A 19,542-nucleotide genomic window follows, 5' to 3' on the forward strand; every position below is an offset into this window, starting at 1 on the left:
ACGGAATACTTTGAGCTATTTTACGGAATACTTTGGAATGAGCTCTTCTTTAAAGGTTTTGTAGATCTCGGCTGAGAACCCATCTGGTCCTGGACTTTTCTTTGTTGGTAGGCTTTTGATGACCTCTTCTATTTCATTGCTTGAAATTGATTTATTTAAGGTGTGTATGTCCTCCTCGTTCAGTTTAGGTAATTCATATGTCTCTAGAAACTTGTTGATGTCTTCGAGGTTTTCTGTGTTGTTGGAGTATAGATTTTCAAAATAGCTTCTAATTATGTTTTGTATTTCACTCATGTCTGTTGTGATATTTCTGTGTTCATTCTGAATTTTAGTAACTTGAGTTTTCTCCCTCTTTTTCTTTGTTAGTGTGGCTAAGGGTTTATCAATTTTGTTTATTTTTTCAAAGAACCAACTATTTATTTTGTTAATTTTTCTGATTGTATCTTTTGTTTCAATTTCGTTGATTTTGGCTCTGATTTTAACTATTTCCTGTCTTCTACTACTTTTGTTGTTGGTCTGCTCTTCTTTTTCTAGAGCTTTGAGCTGTAGTGTTAAGTCGTTTATTTGTTGATTTCTACTTCTTTTGTTGAATGCACCCCATGAAATACATCTTCCTCTAAGTACTGCTTTCATAGTGTCCCAGAGATTTTGATATGATGTGTCTTTGTTCTCGTTTACTTCTAAGAATCTTTTTATTTCTCTCCTGATGTCTTCTGTTATCCATTCATCATATAATAGTGTATTATTTAATCTACAGGTATTGGAGAAGTTTCTGTTTTTTATTCTCTCATTTATTTCTAATTTCAATCCATTATGATCTGATAGAGTACAAGGTAGTATCTCTATCTTCTTGTATTTGCTAACAGTAGCTTTGTGGCATAAAATATGGTCTTTTTTAGAGAAGTATCCATGTACTGCTGAGAAGAAAGTATACTCGCTCTTTGTTGGATGGTGTATTCTATATAAGTTGGTTAAGTCTAAATTATTGATTGTGTTATTAAGATCTATGGTTTCTTTATTCAATTTTTGTTTGGACGATCTATCCTGTGGTGAGAGAGGTGTGTTAAAATCGCCTAGTATTATTGTGTTGTGGTCTATTTGATTTCTGGAATTGAGAAGTATCTGTTTGACATACATGGATGAGCCAATGTTCGGGGCATAGATATTTATGATTGTTATGTCTTGCTGATTTATGCTTCCCTTAAGCAGTATGTAATGTCCTTCTTTATCACTTCTGACTAGTTTTGGCTTGAAGTCCACATTATCTGAAATGAGGATGGATACTCCAGCTTTTTTGCTGTGTCTGTGTTCATGGTATGTTTTTTCCCATCCTTTCAGCTTTAGTCTATGGGTATCTCTTTCTATGAGATGAGTCTCTTGCAGGCAGCAAATTGTTGGATTTTTCTTTTTAATCCAATCTGCCAGTCTATATCTTTTGATTGATGAGTTCAGGCCACTAACATTCAGGGTTATTATTGTGATATGATTTGTATTCCCAGTCATTTGACTCATTTTTGTTTTTTGACAGGACTTGGTTTCTCCTTTATTTGGCTATTCCTTTAGGCTAGTTCCTCCTGTTGCTGATTTGCATCATTGTTTTTCATCTCTTCCTCATGGAATATTTTGCTGAGAATGTTCTGCAATGCTGGCTTTCTTTTTGTAAATTCTTTTAGCTTTTGTTTATCATGGAAGGATCTTATTTCATTGTTCAATCTGAAAGTAAGTTTTGCTGGGTATAAGATTCTTGGTTGGCATCCATTTTCTTTCAGGGCTTGGTAAATGTTGTTCCAGGTACTTCTAGCTTTTAGGGTCTGGATTGAAAAATCTGCTGATATTCTTATTGGTTTCCCCCTGAATGTAATTTGGTTCTTTTCTCTCATGGCCTTTAAAATTCTGTCTTCATTTTGTATGTTAGGTATTTTCATAATAATGTGCCTTGGTGTGGGTCTGTTGTAATTTTGTATATTTGGAGTCCTATAAGCCTCTTGTACTTGGTTTTCCATTTCATTCTTCAGATTTGGGAAATTTTCTGATATTATTTCATTGAATAGATTGTTCATTCCTTTGGTTTGTTTCTCTAAGCCTTCCTCAATCCCAATAATTCTTAAATTTGGCCTTTTCATGATATCCCATAATTCTTGTAGATTCTGTTCATGATTTCTTACCATCTTTTCTGTTTGGTCAACTTTGTTTTCAAGATTAAATATTTTGTCTTCAATATCTGAGGTTCTGTCTTCCAGGTGTTCTATCCTATTGGTTATGCTTTCTATGGAGTTTTTAACTTGGTTTATTGTTTCCTTCATGTCAAGGATTTCTGTTTGGTTTTTTTTCAATATCTCTAACTCTTTATTGAAATGATCTCTTGCTTCCCGTATTTGCTCCTTTAACTGTTGATTGGTGCGATCATTTAGTGCCTGCATTTGCTCTTTCATCTCCTCGTTTGCTTCCCTGATTGTTTTAATTATGTACATTCTGAACTCCCTTTCTGACATTTCTTCTGCTGTGCTGTCATTGGGTTTTATTGATATAGTATCTAGGATTGTTTGGGACATTTTTTCCCTTGTTTTCTCATATTGGTCAGATGTCAGTTGAACTTTGTGATATTGCAGAATTCTTCTATTGGCTTATATTGTCCCTGTAGATTTCCAGTGTATCACCTTCCTGCCTTCAGTAGCCTGAAGTCTTGGAGTAACTTGATAATGCAGTGCTTCCAAGGAAACCTGCCCCTAGTCCTCTACTGGTTCCAGGACTTGGAGCTGGCTCTGTGTGGAAAGGCTCTCACTGGGGGGGTCTTCTACGAGAAGCTGGCCTGGAAAGGTGCTTCCCGCCAGAGGGGGCCGGGCTGCAGGCTGCTTGGGGAAGTCCCTGGCTGCCCTGTCCTGGTCCCTGAAGCAACCTGTTGGCAGGAACTCGCTGCCCTGGTTCAGGGACTTGAAGCTTGGTTCTGTGCAGAAAGGCTCTCACTGGGGGACCTGCTCCGAGATGTTGGAGAATCTGGCCCTGTGGGAGGAGCCCACCTCCGGAGTGCGCAGGGCCACCTGGGGAGGACTCTAGCTGCCCTGCTTTACTCTAATAAGCCACCCAAATCCGGGCCTGCAGCTTGGGCAGAGCTTCACCGGGTGGGGGAGACTCACCCTGAGGCTCTATTTTAGTTCCAGTCTCTCAATGCCTCCCCTTCTTGAATTCTGGGTTCTGGAGTGACTGGAGATGCAGTCACCCTCTAGTCCGCCATCTTGGATCGCCCCATGGAAAAAGCTTGCGGCTGGGGGGACCGGGGGGCAGGTCCGCCTGGAGAGGTCTCTGCCTACCTTGCCCTGGTCCCAGAGGCTGCTTGCGGGCCGGAGGTCATCGCTGGCTTGGGGACTTGTGGCTGGCTCTGTGTGGAAAGGCTCTCACTGGGCGTTCTGCTCCGAGAAGCTAGCCTGGAAAGGCGCTTCCTGCAGGAGGGGGCCGGGCTGCGGGCTCCTACTTAGCAAATTCTAACCTATCTACACAGGAAGGAGATCGACAAGGTATAAATTGTCACACATCCCATTTTTCAAGGAACCCATGATTGTCCAACATCTCTGTTACTGTACTATATTAGGGAAACAAGATGTCCCTGAAGACTCTGTCCAATGATTTTCAATGGGATAAAAAGCTTTCCACATATTTTTATTGCTTTTTTCATCACCAAGGGGAAAAGACTGAAAATCCAGGGTGGGTGTAAAGGTAAGTGTATGTAGAAGTCTTTTATCATAACTTTTGTGCAGTTGCTGTTCCTCTCTCCAGCCTCCTCCGCAAGTCCGTAGCTTGCCAGCCACCCACTTACCCTCAATCACTTTCTTAGGTCTGGCAAAAACAGCTGTGGGGAGGAAATGTAGCTTTTTTCCTCCTGCCCATTTTGGATTGTACTGTCTCCATTTGATAATTTTATCACATTACTGAGACACTGGCACAGAATTTTTCACAGTTCTCATTATCTGACTGTGGTCCTAATAACATATGGTAATATTTTTCTAATTATACTACTTTAAAATGTAGTAAAAAGTTCATATTACTATGGCAATTATAAGGAATGTAACTTATCCACACTATTTTCTAGCATAAGGGAGCCACTGGAGATAGGTATAGATTTAATATGTGATTTGTCTCTATAGATACATGATTTACGGCTTATACTCAACAATGTTCTGTGACTCCTCTCTGTATCCCTCTTGTTCATCTGCTTTAAGGTATTTATTTCACTTCTGACTTGTTTTTATCGATGTTGAAATCTCGTTCTGTTCTTTAAAATAAGATTTGATTATAAACAAGTATAATTTCTACAATTCATGGTACATCTTGAACTGACAGACTTGACAAGTTTCATTATTTGTGCCAAAACAGTAAATTCTACAGCTAGACTTCATTTCTCCACTTACTCAAATTTCTTTTAAGTACTTCTTTGAGGATTTTACTTCATTAGGCTGTGGTTATCTCTTCTTTTTATTCATTCTCATCTCTAGCTTTGTTTGCATTCATTTAAGCATGTTAAGCTTTCTCTTGCATTTTTTAAATAAGTGATAGAACATTGGAAGCCAAGGAGCTCCCACAAATATCATAATCTTCCATGAGTGTCAGGCTCCTTACACCTACAGGATCCATCCACATGTCTGCCAGTTTTCATTTATATAGACCAATATAAACTAGAAAAAGTGAGTATGAAGGGATTATATGTTCATGTTTTTAATGCTTTCTTTGAAACTCAGTATATAGATCAAATATTTTTAAAATATGTATAAATAAAGTTTCACACTTAGTTGCAGTAATCACCCTTTAGATTAGTTCATTTCAACAGAACCCTATATACCCCATATACTCCACACTTAGTTTCCCTTATTAACATGTTACATTGGCATGTTACATTCATCACAACTGATAAATAAATTTTGGCTTATTATTACTAACTAAAATCTGTACTAGATAGATAGATAGATAGATAGATAGATAGATAGATAGATAGATAAAGATAGAGTTACTGGGGATTGAAGCCTGATATGCTTTCACTGAGTTACATTCCCTGCCTTTTTCATCTTTTATTTTGAGATGCTTGAAACTAAGTTGCTTGAACTTGAGATCTTCCTGCTTCCACCTCCTGAGGCACTGAAATTACAAGCATTCCACCATACCCAGCTAAGATTCTTTATATCTTTTTGTGTTCTGATATTCCAGGATACCATATTGCATTAGGTCATCACATCTCCTTAGACTCTTACTGGCTGAGACAATTTCGTAGACATTCTTTGTTTTTGATGACCTTATATTTTCTAGGAGGAGTGGTTATTATTTATTTATTTATTTATTTATTTATTTATTTATTCTTTTGGTAGAAAAATCCTCAATTGGCATACTTAACAACTTTTTTAAAAATAATTATTTACTAGCAATCTTTGTAAAATAATGTTAAGCATATGGCAATTAATTCATAATCACATGAATAAATAAATAAATAAATGATAGGCTGAATATATCATTCATGGGTAGGAAGCAACATACTAATACTAAGAAATAATTCTTTGGTCTGAATTTTAATACCGCATTGGCACTATTGTATACCAATCTTGCAAAAAAAAAAAAAAAAAGAGAACTATTTGGTTAAATTTTCTCTTTCTGAGTCAAATTGAGCAAAATATTAGAAACATTCATTAGAATTTTAATGAGAAAATCTAAAATATTTGAATGTTAGGTTATTGTAGAAATTAAAGCATGGAGAAATAAGATATTTTAAACAATACTGACAAGTTTCTGTCACTATAACAAAATATCTGAGACTATCAACTTAGAGAGAAGGCTTATTTTGGTTCAGTTTTGCAGGTTTCGGTCAATCATTGATTGACCCCACAACTTTGGGCCAGATACTAACACAAAGTGGTGGGAGTGCTTGACAGCGAAACCACTCACCTCATGGCTAGGGAATCAAAAGAGAGTGAGGGAGGATCCAGGGTTCCACAATCCCCTTCAAGAGCACTCTGCAGTGACCCGAATATCTCTCACTATGTCCCATTTCTGAAAGATTCCAACACCTCCTGATAGTCACAAGGGCTGGAGAGTAAATCTTTAACACATGGGCCTTAAGGGAACACTTATCCAATCTATCGCAATGAGTGAGTCCCGAATCACTGTAATCACATCTTATTTTCCCACACAATCAGGGAAAGGAATGCAAATATGGATGAAGGAAAAGTATAAAATAATAATAATAATAATTCATAGACTGGGATTCAGTACTCTGTTTGAATCAGGACAGAAGTGAAATTAGATTATTCTGCCGTAGGGCAACAATGTGTTGGAAATGGAGTTATGCTAAACATAACCTTTCCTCAACCTTTATTCAAGATAGTAGCTGGAAATTCTCTTTTCACACATAATTTCATCATTCAGTTACCTCAGAGCAAAAAAGTAACAAATACAATCTTGCCAGACAATGAAATCTTTTGAAGTAGCCTTTCCTCTTTTTAAAAATCTAAGTCTGCCAGATACAATTTTAGACTAGAAAAACAATATTGAATTCTCTGATAAGAAAATAGACAATTGCTATACAGGTTAACAATATATTGATTAATATACTTTTTCCTAATTCAGAAACATAATAGCCATTTACAAAGCACTTGGTTATATCATTATTATTTTAATTACGAACTTCACAGGGTAATAAAACAATAAGCTTTCTCTCAATGAATTACTCTTCCCTTTGCGTAATTTTACTTTACATATTAAGTTTAAAGAAAAAGGATTTGCTCTCTTTCCAGTTGTTTTAGACTGCCATATTTTACCATAACACAGAAAACTAATAATTATCAGTCCTTGAATGCCTTTTCCTGCAAATTAGTTTCAGAAAAGCAATTTAAAACTTTCTTCATTCTGCTCAGTAGACTACAAGATAATATTCTTTTAATTGCAGAAACTGGAGTGCCTGATATTTTCCATTTTTAGTACAACATATTGACTTTTGCAGTCATTATTCCATTTTGTACATTATTAGAGATACTTTACATCAATGGTATTCTATTTCATATAAACAAAGGAACATCTATTCAGATTCATCCTACAAACATCATTGGGTGTTTTGTGTGTGTGCGCGTGTGTGCAGGATTGAATGTGCTTGTTAGAGATACAAAGAGGTAAAAGGTATGTTTTCTAACACCCCAAATGGACTTTCACAGCCTTATACAGCAGGAGAGATAGTAGAGAATAGTAGAGAAGAGGACCCCTTGCTGTACATATATAGCTTTTCTAAGAGTGATTGCAGCTGATGTTACTACACACAGGAATAAAAGACACAATTAAAATCTATTTTAATTATTAACATGAGTAAACCTGTCTGACTCATACACAATTCTTTAATTGTTCTGAAAAAAATATGAAATAACAAGAACAATAAATATTAAGCATAAACAATAAAATCCTAAGCAATTTATTTAAGCATAAGTTGAACCTCAAAAAGTTGATTTTCTGGGAAACTAAATTTTTATGTATTACACGACATGAAAGAAAGTCTAGTAATTCAATTAGAATCCAAGAAAATAGGTAATTTCATATGATTCCAGACTTGTAAGGGAAGTTTCCTAAAGGTAATGATATGATCTAAATGGATTTAGGACTGGAAATAATTAGCATGTAAGCACAGAAGTGTCTTTTTCCTTCTTATAAGTGAGCCTCTAGGAAGTCAAATTGGGTAATTTAGAAATGAAGTAGGAAGATATTCTAGGTCAAAGGCTTTCCAAAATAAAGTTCGAGATTAAAGAAAATTTGAAATTTGAAAGAAGTAAAGTGGTTTTAAGGGTAAGTGAAAATGGCAAGCAATACAAATATAGACAGGGAAGATTTTAATGTCAATAGTCTGAGGTTGACTAGGAATAAGAGCAGTGTTATCATTGAGATCACAATACAGTTAAAAGTGAATGATGTAAAAAAGAATTTAGAAAATGAAAAGGACAAAGTGGCTATTAACTAGGGCAAGGTCAGGAAGAATATTTTCTTATTCAGCATTACCAGGGATAGATATATGCCCACTCATACACAAATAATTAAAATCCAATTATTTAGCTGATACATAAAGCAATTACCAGAAAATAGAAGTTAATACTGTTTCAACTGCTAGCTTTTAACCACTGAAAAATCTAACATGAAAGTGGTAAAATTTGTTCAGCACCCTTAGCACTGCTAAGTGTCCATAAACCATGTGGACCCAAAATTGTAGCAGATTTGTTAAGGTCTTGACATACTGATCTCTAGAAAGCTTTAGGGTGCTCATTATAAGGCCATTAACTCTTCAGTTTCCTTTTTTCATTGAATGCAAGCTCTCATTTGGTGAAAAGTAGATGTAGCAAGATAATCAGTAGAATAACAAACTGAAATCAAAGGCTAGCAAATAGGAAGAGGACACAGTCAGAGATTTTTGTTCACGCAGGTAAAGCTCAGCAACTCAGAACTCTCCACAAATCAAAAATATTTGCTGGGATCGGGAAACCCTAGAATCAATGCCCAAGTTGACTGCTTCCACGGTATGTCCTTGAAGAAGTTATTTACTCCTATGCGTCTTTTTTCCTTTATATGAAAACAAGATTAATAAAAATTATTATTTTCCAGAAAAAATGTACATGAAAATACTTCGCACTAATGCTGGATATATGGCACTTAATAAATGAATTTGCTCTTTTCGTGTGGTAATAGTTTCTATATATTTGAAGTATTGCTCTGTACCAAAATAACTTTTTGTTTGTTTGGGGACAAACATGCTTTTGTCAGTTTTATATGTTTCATTTCTTTCTAAAACAGCTTCCTGTGATAACCCTTTAAGCTTTCCAGTGTTGATACCTTAAAAGCAATGTACTTTTTTAAAACACTTGTGGGTAGGTCCCCTCACCAATTGGTACCAAATTCTTATGCCTTGTTTTCTTTGGGGATTATAAATAGTTTGTTAAAAATAATATATACTTGTAATCATATTTACACTTCTAATTTCACCTCTTATTATCAAAACAAAATGCATTCCCCAAAAGTTTAGTCTTCAAGCAAAGATATCCAGAGCACTTTGAAAAAGACTATTCATCCTCCAGATGATAAATTTTTAAAATTATTAATATATAACCAATTGACTTTTAAAAGAATTTGATTAATTCCTCATTATTGCATCTGATTTTGTCTGTCAGATTAAGTAAGAGCAATAATTTTCCCTTAGCCATTTATAATCAACACGGTTATAAAATTAAGATTCAAATAATATGCATAGTAACTTCCAGTCAAGTTCAAAGACTCATGTTATAAAGTAGAGAGAGTGTTGGTAGCTTGGTTGGAATGAATAGTTGCTATGCACCAAAAATACTTCTTTTCCAAGCACATATGTTAGGTGGTGAGTCAGGAATACAATTAAAGAATGATTATATAATTGTTAGAATCATTATTTGAAAGAACATTTCAATATTCTCACTAAACACAATGAATATGATGCTTAGATTTCTGGTAAGGTTTTTATAACTTTCCTGATAATTAAAAAGAAAGATTTTTTTTCAATTAAGCCAGGATTCAAAATAAGAATACATCTTTACTGCTTAGGCAACTGTCTAAAATGACATTTATCTGACATTTTCACCTATATAGAAATGCATTGGATCAAAGTTTTTTTTCCAAGCAGTGAAGTTAAAATGGTTATAATATCAGCAAAATTCTTCAAGATTATTCTTTTCTTTGTATAATATCATTCAGGAGTTATATATTAGATGTGACCACATTCTGATTTTTAGTAATAGAACCGAATGCTATATCTTACCTCTTGCATTATTGCAATACAATACAACCTAGAACATTTTTTTCTACAAGCTATTAGTTTTCATAGAGGAATTTTGTGAAAAGGTAGTAAATATTCATATCTCTTTGGTCCACTAGTTAAGCATTATACCTGAATGACCTAATTGCTGATAGCATAAATTGTATGACAGAATCTAAAATATGAAGCCTAATGAAATCTTTGCAATTACTTTTATAAAACTAGCATAACCATAACACTGTAGCATGTCTGAGATATTTCTGAAAAAAATATTCTCAGCAATAACAATGAATAAATGGCAGCTGAAATTGAATAATATGTTAATAATGAAATAAACATAAGAAAATCTATTTTAAGAGTAAATATTAAGTATTAGGATACAAATCAGTATGATTTTGCTAAAGTATCAAAAAAAAGAGAAAATAATCAGTTATATTTAGGGCTGTGGAGAATCCAAGGCTACCTATTCCGTATTCCTACAACTGGGATTATAAACAGTTTGTTAATGCCAAGTTAAATGCTTTATTAAAAAATTTAACACAATTAAGAAAAGCATGGACACTTGTGAATGTTTAAAAGCTTACTTAAATTAACTGAGTAGAACTGCTTACAAGCTGAGGTTTCTGAGACACCCAATTAAAGCCTTGGTTAGAGGCTAGTTAGTTACAATGCTTTAATGACCAAAGAAAGTACAGTCATTGAAAGGTGACCCTTGCAAGACACTGAAGTGACCATGAAGACCAGAATAACTTTCCACTGTGACTGATTTTTTCTTCTATGTTGTTTAAAACTGAAGATTGTCATACAGATGGTGTTCTTACCCATTTTTGGAAGCAGCATAACAGAAAATGATAGGAAAAACACCTTACCTTTCTGATGAAATGCTATGCATCCAGCATTTACAACTGAAAACAAAAAAAAGCCCGTTAAAGGCCAAGTCATCATTTAGTTTGTTTCTGACTTAAAAAGAGGAGAAGAAAAGTGGATATTTGTACAAATCAGTTGGAACTTTTTGTTCACTAGTAAACCATCACATCTAGCAGACAGGAATTTAGGCAAACTTGTGTAAAGATGAGAGTTAAGATTATTCCTTTGTAGCTCACACTGCTCTCATTAAAAAACATGCACAATTTATAATAAATAAATAAATGAGGTCAATTAAAGTCAATGAGAGTCTCAGGATATTTGTGCCAGCAGTCAATTATTGTTTGAGAAAATAGCCTTAATAAATCTCAGATTTTTTTTTCAAATGTAGAAATTGGACACTGCTTTCTTTCTGAAAGAGCATCCTTAAACACATATTTATAGAAAATTCATCCTCCCATTCAAGAAAACTGAACTACAAAGTTTTGTTATTTTAAATTTTTTTGCTTTTCTGTAATATATCAAAAAATGCCACTGTTGAGAAATAGCTTTAGTTAATGTAAAGTTGCAAAGCAAAAGAAGCTTCAGGCCAATGACTCCTAAATCTTCTTAATATTGTTTACCCATCTACCTTTTCCTACTACCTAGTGGGAGAAATAAGAAGTAATAACCCAGAATTGGAAAGGAAGAGACAGGAAACATTTACTGTTCATTTCATAATTACATGATTATTCACATAAGTATGCTATATAGTGGATATTTTAATTTGACCTATTTTGATAGAACATGTCATGAGATTGAAATGATTTTATTCATGGGTCCCATAAAAAAGTAACAATTCAAGTAAATTTTAGAAATTAAGTTTATATCTGCTTTAGCAAGAATGGTTAGGATCATTTGTATTTTCAGGGTGCCATATACCTTAAAATCTTTTTATGGAGTAATTATAATCCAAAACTTTAAACATAATATGTCTTTGAACATTGAAAGCTTCACCTAATGTAGATAAATGTTGCTTCTAGGAAAAAGAATACAGGAAGCTCAGTCACAAGCTAGTAATATGCTTGTGACAGACCTTCTGGAATTAGAAAGAAATGAAGAAATGTAAGCATGGGTAATAATTATTTATGAACATTTTTAGCCTAACAAACCTGGGCTATCTGGGCTTGCTGTACAACCTAGCCTGAAATCTATAGATATGTTGGAGCTAGGTCTCTGAAAAATGCTTCATGTTATACAACCATTATGGAATAAAATGGAGGTGTTTCATTACATGGGTAGCTTGTTCTGTGTAAGTGGTGAGGTTCTGATCCTCATTTGAAACCTATATCTCTTAATTGAGACAGAATATATCATACAAAAGCTGATGAGCCAGATTAGAAGTCCTCAACATCTCATCACTTCTCTTGTTCCTCACAAATACCCCAAATCTTGAATTGTTAGTGAGTTTCAATAATGGCTAAGATCTCTAAGTCATGTGAGTCTAATTTGTTAAACTAATTTTGTGTATTATTTTCGACATTTACAGGATTTCCAAGTACTGTATAGTAATCAGCCTTTCCTGTGGCTACAGGATAGAGGAGATCAACAAACTAATTTACCAACATGCAAGACATCCTAAAACTCATTTGTTACATTACTAGAAATTAATATTTAGTCAAATAGGAAATTGTATGACATTTACCCTTGAGAACTGTGAAAAGAGATTTGCTTTTCTGATGCATTTGAGGGTGACCCTTGCAGTTTGAGCCTTCCAATGGGCATTACATCATATTTGAAAATAAATTTGATATGAATTTTGATTTTTATATCTTCATATGATTCTTGCAACTTATTCTTGGGGAATCAAAGAAAGTCATAACAGTAAAATTATGATACTGAATATGATTTAAATATCTTACCACAAATGAAGAAGGGAGGAAAAAGTTAGATTTATGATTATGAGTACAGAATAAGAAAGAGCTGCCCCTAAATGAACAAATATCAGACAAAAAACAGAAGATAACCTACTTGTAGCACTAAAAAATCACTAATTTAACAATAAAATTTTATTAGCTTCATAAGCACCTATTTCCAAAACATTTTATTCCTTTTGAATCAATAAAAATAGATTTTAGAATTAATTTTATAAATGCCTAATATTATTTCAATTCTATTATTAATCTATACTTAACATTTTTTATTTTAAAGATATTGGTTTTTTCTATTTTTATTGGAATTTTAAAAATTTACCATTTCTCCTCTGTACTCCCAAATATCACTGTGTGCTTTCTCTGTTTCATCATTTATCACTGTACATTTTAACTGTCTTGTCACCATGTAAGAGATATGAACTAGCTTCTGGCATCTAGCATGGAACCTGCCAAATATCTCTTTTTTTTTTTTTTGACTCATTTTTTTTTTTATTGTAAACAAATGGGATACATGTTGTTTCTCTGTTTGTACATGGCGTAAAGGCATACCATTTGTGTAATCATAAATTTACATAGAGCAATGTTGTTTGATTCATTCTGTTATTTTTTCCCTTCCCCCCCTTCCCACCCCTCTTTTCCCTCTATACAGTGCTTCCTTCCTCCATACTTGCCCCCCTCCCTAACCCCAACTCTAACCCTAACACTAACCCTTCCCTCCCCCCCATTATGTGTCATCATCCACTTATTAGCGATATCATTCATCCTTTGGCTTTTTGAGATTGGCTTATCTCACTTAGCATGATATTCTCCAATTTCATCCATTTGCCTGCAAATGCCATAATTTTATCATTCTTTATGGCTGAGTAATATTCCATTGTGATATCCACAGAAACAACAAAGCCAGTGATCTTACAAAAGCACACACACATACACACACACTTTAAAACTCTGCATGCCAAGAGAAAGTATGTATATGTTATCCATGTCAAATTTATTTTTCACAATTATAGATAAACATTCCTGGTTGAATGAATTTAATTCACAAGTGGAAACCTAGATGCAAAAGAGTATAAGATGATGTGTTTACACACACACACACACACACACACACACACACGTGCATGCACACACACAGTTATTCTAACCTTCCAGTGCCGAAGGACACACTTGAAGGTGTCATGACGCTGAGCAGCAATCTTCTGTATTTTTCAAACTTTGCTATCTACCTTGTACATGTAGTCCTAATTCCTGCCATTTCTCAGCGTTGCAGGACATTGATTGTCATGCACACAGGAAGAAACTGGGTCTCAGATAAGGGAAGTGACTTGCCTAAGATCATAGAGTTAGCAAATTCTAGTCAATAGAGTTTTAACATTCTTCTGAACATGTTTTATCTGTTTATTAAATTTGTTTTTGTTTTTTAAAATAGGTTCAAATGAAACTGTTGCTTGTAATTCAACAGACTAATAGGGTCTATGAAAATGTAGTTCTTGTAAGGATCAAAACCATAAATTAGTATATGAAAAAAATATTCATTTTTGTAAAGAAAGATGTAGGGAAGAATAGTAACAAATACTACTATATAGTTATCTAATTCAAAAAGCTGGTTACTAAAAGAAAATCACATCTAACAGTTTAAAAATAAATGGTCTTCTAGGTTTATTAGTTCACATTCTCCAATTATTTTGTAACATATAAACTGATGAATCAAAGGGTGGGAGATGTAAATTTCTTGAGATCACAGAGGTAGTATTTGATGACTTTGGGAAAAATTACATTAGAGGGATTCAGGAGATAGCCTGATACATAGAAATGTAATTGTACATACATTTTATTATAAAAGTTAAAGGAATTTTAAATTTTCATTATATGTTCATTGTCATTTTCAATATGTATATATCACCTTGCCCCCATGTAACTTTTGTTACATATTCTTTATGATTGAACTATAAAAGGAATCTTCATTGGGGTAAATATCATCCCCTAAGATTCCTTTCCCCACACACATCATCACAATATAAATTCTTTTTGCTTTTGTTTTTTTTAAATTGAACCTCATTTGAAGAATTAGAATCAAGTTATGATAGAGTCTGGATTAAGGTGGGACCTGCAACGACTGATATCCTTCTAAAAAGAAGACATATGTGCACAGAGGAAGGTAGATGCAGGGAAATGCCATATTACCACAGACATGTAGATTATTGGAACAATAATCTTCAAGATGGATAACACCAAGGATTTCTTAAAAAGGCCAGGAAGAATATTTTCTTGGAGTTTTCAGAGGACACATGATCCTCTAGTATATTGACTTTACACTTTTTTTTTTTTTTGCTGTGCTGGGGATCGAACCCAGGGCCTTACACTTGCAAGGCAAGCACTCTACCAACTGAGCTATATTCCCAGCCCCAACTTCACACTTTTAAACTTCAAAAATATTGAATGAACATCTCTTGTTTTAAATCATTTTGTTGGTGGCACTTGGTTACAACAGCTCTTGGAAAAAAAACAGACCACTTAAAGATAAGCTACCGAAATACAGAGATTGATAGATATATGCAAATATATATGTATATATATATATATATAAAAAACTGTATATAAATGCATACATATTTGAAAACAAATCTGTGAAAATAAAAATTGCAAAATATGCTAACAGAATACATGCTTTATTACTATTGCATTTCATACATTTTTCTATATAATATTTCTAATCAGCTTGTATGATAAAAATCTGCAGGAATGTATTTATCAAAAATATTGGTTCATAAAATTTTAACACATTTTTAAATTTTGTGAAAATGGTAAGGCTATGTGTATTAAATGTGTGTTAAGATCTGCATTTATATTTAATTAGTTTTAATTTTGTATGAAATTAATTCTTATACACATTCTCACTGTAAATACAAATAATTTTCTATATTATCTTGAAAACATAATTGTGAATTAAATGTAGGTCTTTAAATATTATCTATAAAGAAGCAGTGAATCTCTAAAATAGGAACATGGGATTAAAGGAATTTTTAGCTTGATTCCTGACTTAAAATAAATGTTTCTTTTTAACTTTAAAAGTCAGGAACCTAAAAAAGTAAGAGTCTTAAAAAGTCCCTTAACCATATTGGCATAAAACATTGCCTTTTCTGAAATGAAAAATTTAGTGGATAATTAATCATGCCAATTGTTTTAGGATAGATATTCATTTTTAATGCATAATTTAAGTGAAAACTACCGAATTACAGAAATAACACATGAAATCTTTTGCTTATGAGCATTAGGGGAAAGCTAAAAGATGGTAATAAGCATAAAAATTTTAGAACAGATAACTTAAAGGCTTTTTCCTCTCTTGTTAGGAAATTTCTTCTTCTTTGAATTCTCCTTATTTTCTGCTGGGAAAAAAATGATTTTAGGAAATAAGATGATAGAGGGCATGATATCCAAAAGTTGTGGGAAATGATCATAATATTATTGAATCTTTTGTGGATTAAAGAGAAAACTGGGTAGAATAATTTGCAATGAAAATTGAATAAAGCAAAAAATATATAGAATTAATATAAGTTGTTGAAAAATATTTTATTCATTTATTTCTGCTATTGTATAGTTTTTTCAGTGATGCTTATTTAATAAATATGATTTTAAATAGTTTCTTCTTCCTCTCCCTTTCTCCTTTATATATACTTACTAAAGAGTTGGAAGAATGCATAAAAATATGCTTTACACTCACTGGTCTCTCATTCCTATATTTTGTAAGCAAAGATATTTTCCATAACCACAACATAGCTATCAAAATCAGAGCAACACCTTTATATGTTACTATCATCTAACTATAAAACTCTATTTAGGATTGGGGATATAGCTCAGGTTGAAAAAGTGCTTGCCTTGCGTGCACAAGGCCCTGGGTTTAATTCCTAGCACCACAAAAAAGAAAAAAAGAAAATAGGGCTTGCCAATTGCTGCCTGTAATACCTGACACAATTCAGAATTATATGTTGCAATATCTCTCTATCTCTTTTGGTCTGTAATTCTTTTTTAAATTGACACATTTGCAGATTGTTCTTATATTTTTTGACATAGTTTTATCAAATGATGACTTAGAAGTGCATTTAGAACTACATCTTTGGTAGGAACATCCTGTGAATGATGCTGTGCTTTTCTCACACTGTCCTATCAAATGATATGTGATCATCACTTGTCCCATGATTGATAACATTTAATCATTAATTTAAGGTAGTATCTCCCAGTTTCCTCTACTACAAAGAAATTATTTCACCATAGTAATTCTTGTTGTATTATGTGAAGGAACTTGGAAATTACGTGAATATGCTAATCCTCATCAAAAACTAAAATGTATTTTTTTAATTGTAAACAAATGGGATACATCTTGTTTCTCTGTACATAAAGTAGAGGCATACCATTTGTGTAATCATACATTTACATATGGTAATAGTTTTTGACTCATTCTGTTATTTTTCCCTCCCCCCACCCCTATCACCTCGCTTCTCCCACTACACAGTCCCTCCTTCCCCCATTCTTGACCCCCTCTCACCCCCATTATGTATCTTCAACTGCTTATCATTTGTCCTTTGGTTTTTTGAGATTGGCTTATCTCACTTAGCATGGTATCCTACAATTTCATCCACTTGCCTGCAAATGCCAAAATTTTATTATACTTTATGGCTGAGTAATACTCCATTGTGTGTGTGTGTGTGTGTGTGTGTGTGTGTATATATATATATATATAACAGTTTCTTTATCCATTTGCCAATTGAGGGGCATCTAGGCTGGTTCCACAATCTGGCTATTGTGAATTGAGCAGCTATGAACATTGATGTGGCTGTATCTCTGTAGTTTGCTGATTTTAAGTCCTTTGGGTATAGGCCAAGGAGTGGGATAGCTGGGTCAAATGGTGGTCATTCCAAGTTTTCTAAGGAATCTCCATACTGCTTTCCAGAGTGGCTGCCCTAATTTGCAACCCCAACAGCAATGTATAAGTGTACCTTTTTCCCCACATCCACGCCAACACCTATTGTTGCTTGTACTCTTGATAATTGTCATTCTAATTGGGGTGAGATGGAATCTTAGGGTAGTTTTGATTTGCATTTCTCTTATTACTAGAGATGTTGAACATTTTTTCACATATTTGTTGATTGCTTGTAGATCTTCTTCTGTGAAGTGTCTGTTCATTTCCTTAGCCCATTTGTTGATTGGATTATTTGTATTCTTGGTGTAGAGTTTTTGAGTTCTTTATAGATTCTGGAAAGTAGTGCTCTATCTGAAGTATGAGTGGCCAAGATTTTCTCCCACTCTGTAGACTCTCTCTTTGCATTGCTTATCGTTTCCTTTGCTGAGAGAAAGCTTTTTAGTTTGACTCTATCCCAGTTATTGATTCTTGCTTTTATTTCTTGTGCTATGGGAGTCCTGTTAAGGAAGCCTGATCCTAAGCCTACATGTTGAAGATTTGGACCTACTTTTTCTTCTATAAGATGCAGGGTGTCTGGTCTGATTCCAAGGTCCTTGATCTGTTTTGAATTGAGTTTTCTGCAGGGTGAGAGACAGGGATTTAGTTTCATGCTGCTGCATATGGATTTCTAGTTTTCTCCATTTGTCAACCATTTATTGAAGACGCTATCTTTTCTCCATTGCATATTTTTGGCACCTTTGTCTAGTATGAGAAAATTATATTTATTTGGGTTTCTGTCTGTGTCCTCTATTCTGTACCATTGATCTTCCTGTCTATTTGGTACCAATACCTTGCCAGTTTTGTTACTATTGCTTGGTAGTATAGTTGAAGGTCTGGTATTGCTTCACTCTTCCTGCTAAGGATTGCTTTAGCTATTCTGGGTTTCTTATGATTCCAGATGGATTTCATAATTGCTTGCTCTATTTCTGTGAAGTATGTCACTGGGATTTTAATTGGAATTGCATTGAATCTGTATAGCACTTTTGGTAGTATGGCCATTTTGATAATATTAATTCTGCCTATCCAAGAACATGGGAGATCTTTCCATCTTCTAAGGTTTTAATTTCTTTCTTTAGTGTTCTGTAGTTCTCATTGTAGAGGTCTTTCACCTTTTCTGTTAGATTGATTCCCAAGTATTTTATTATTTTTTCCAGGCTATTGTGAATGGGGTAGTTTTCCTAACTTCTCTTTCTGAAGATTCATCACTTATGAATAAAAAAACACTAGATTTATGAACATTGATTTTATATCCTACTACATTACTGAATTCACTTATGAGTTCTAAAAGTTTTCTGGTGGAATTTCCCAGTTCCTCTAAATAGAGAATTTTGTCATCAGCAAATAGGGATAGTTTGAGTTCTTCTTTTCCTATTCATATTCCTTTAATTTCTTTGATATGTCTAATTGTTCTGGCTAAAGATTCAAGGACAGTGTTGAATAGAAGTGGTGAAAAAAGGCATCCCTCCCTCTTTACAGTTTTTAGGGGGAATGCTTTCAGTTTTTCACCATTTAGAATGATATTGGCCATGGCTTAACATAGATGGCCTTTACAATGTTAAGGAATGTTCCCCTATCCCTATTTTTTCTAGTGTTTTGAGCATGAAGGGATACTGTATTTTATCAAATGCTTTCTCTGCATCTATCAAAATAATCATGTGATTCTTGACTTTAAGTCTATTGATATGGTAAATTACATTTATTGATTTCCGGATGTTGAATCAAACTTGCATCCCTGGGATAAATCCCACTTGATCGTGGTGCACTATCTTTTAATATATTTTTTGTATGTGATTTGCTAAGATTTTGTTGAGAATTTTTGCATCAATATTCATTAAGGATATTAGTCTGAAATTTTCTTTCCTTCATGTGTCTCTGTCTGGTTTAGGTATCAGGTTGATATTGACTTCATAGAATCAGTTTGGGAGGTTTCCCTCCTCTTCTAGTTCATGGAATATTTTGAGGAGTATTGGAAATTGCTGTTCTTTAAAGGTTTTGTGGAACTCGGCTGAGAACCCATCCAG

The sequence above is a fragment of the Sciurus vulgaris genome, assembly GCF_902686455.1.
Source record: "Sciurus vulgaris genome assembly, chromosome: 3".
Classification (NCBI taxonomy): Eukaryota; Metazoa; Chordata; class Mammalia; order Rodentia; family Sciuridae; genus Sciurus; species Sciurus vulgaris.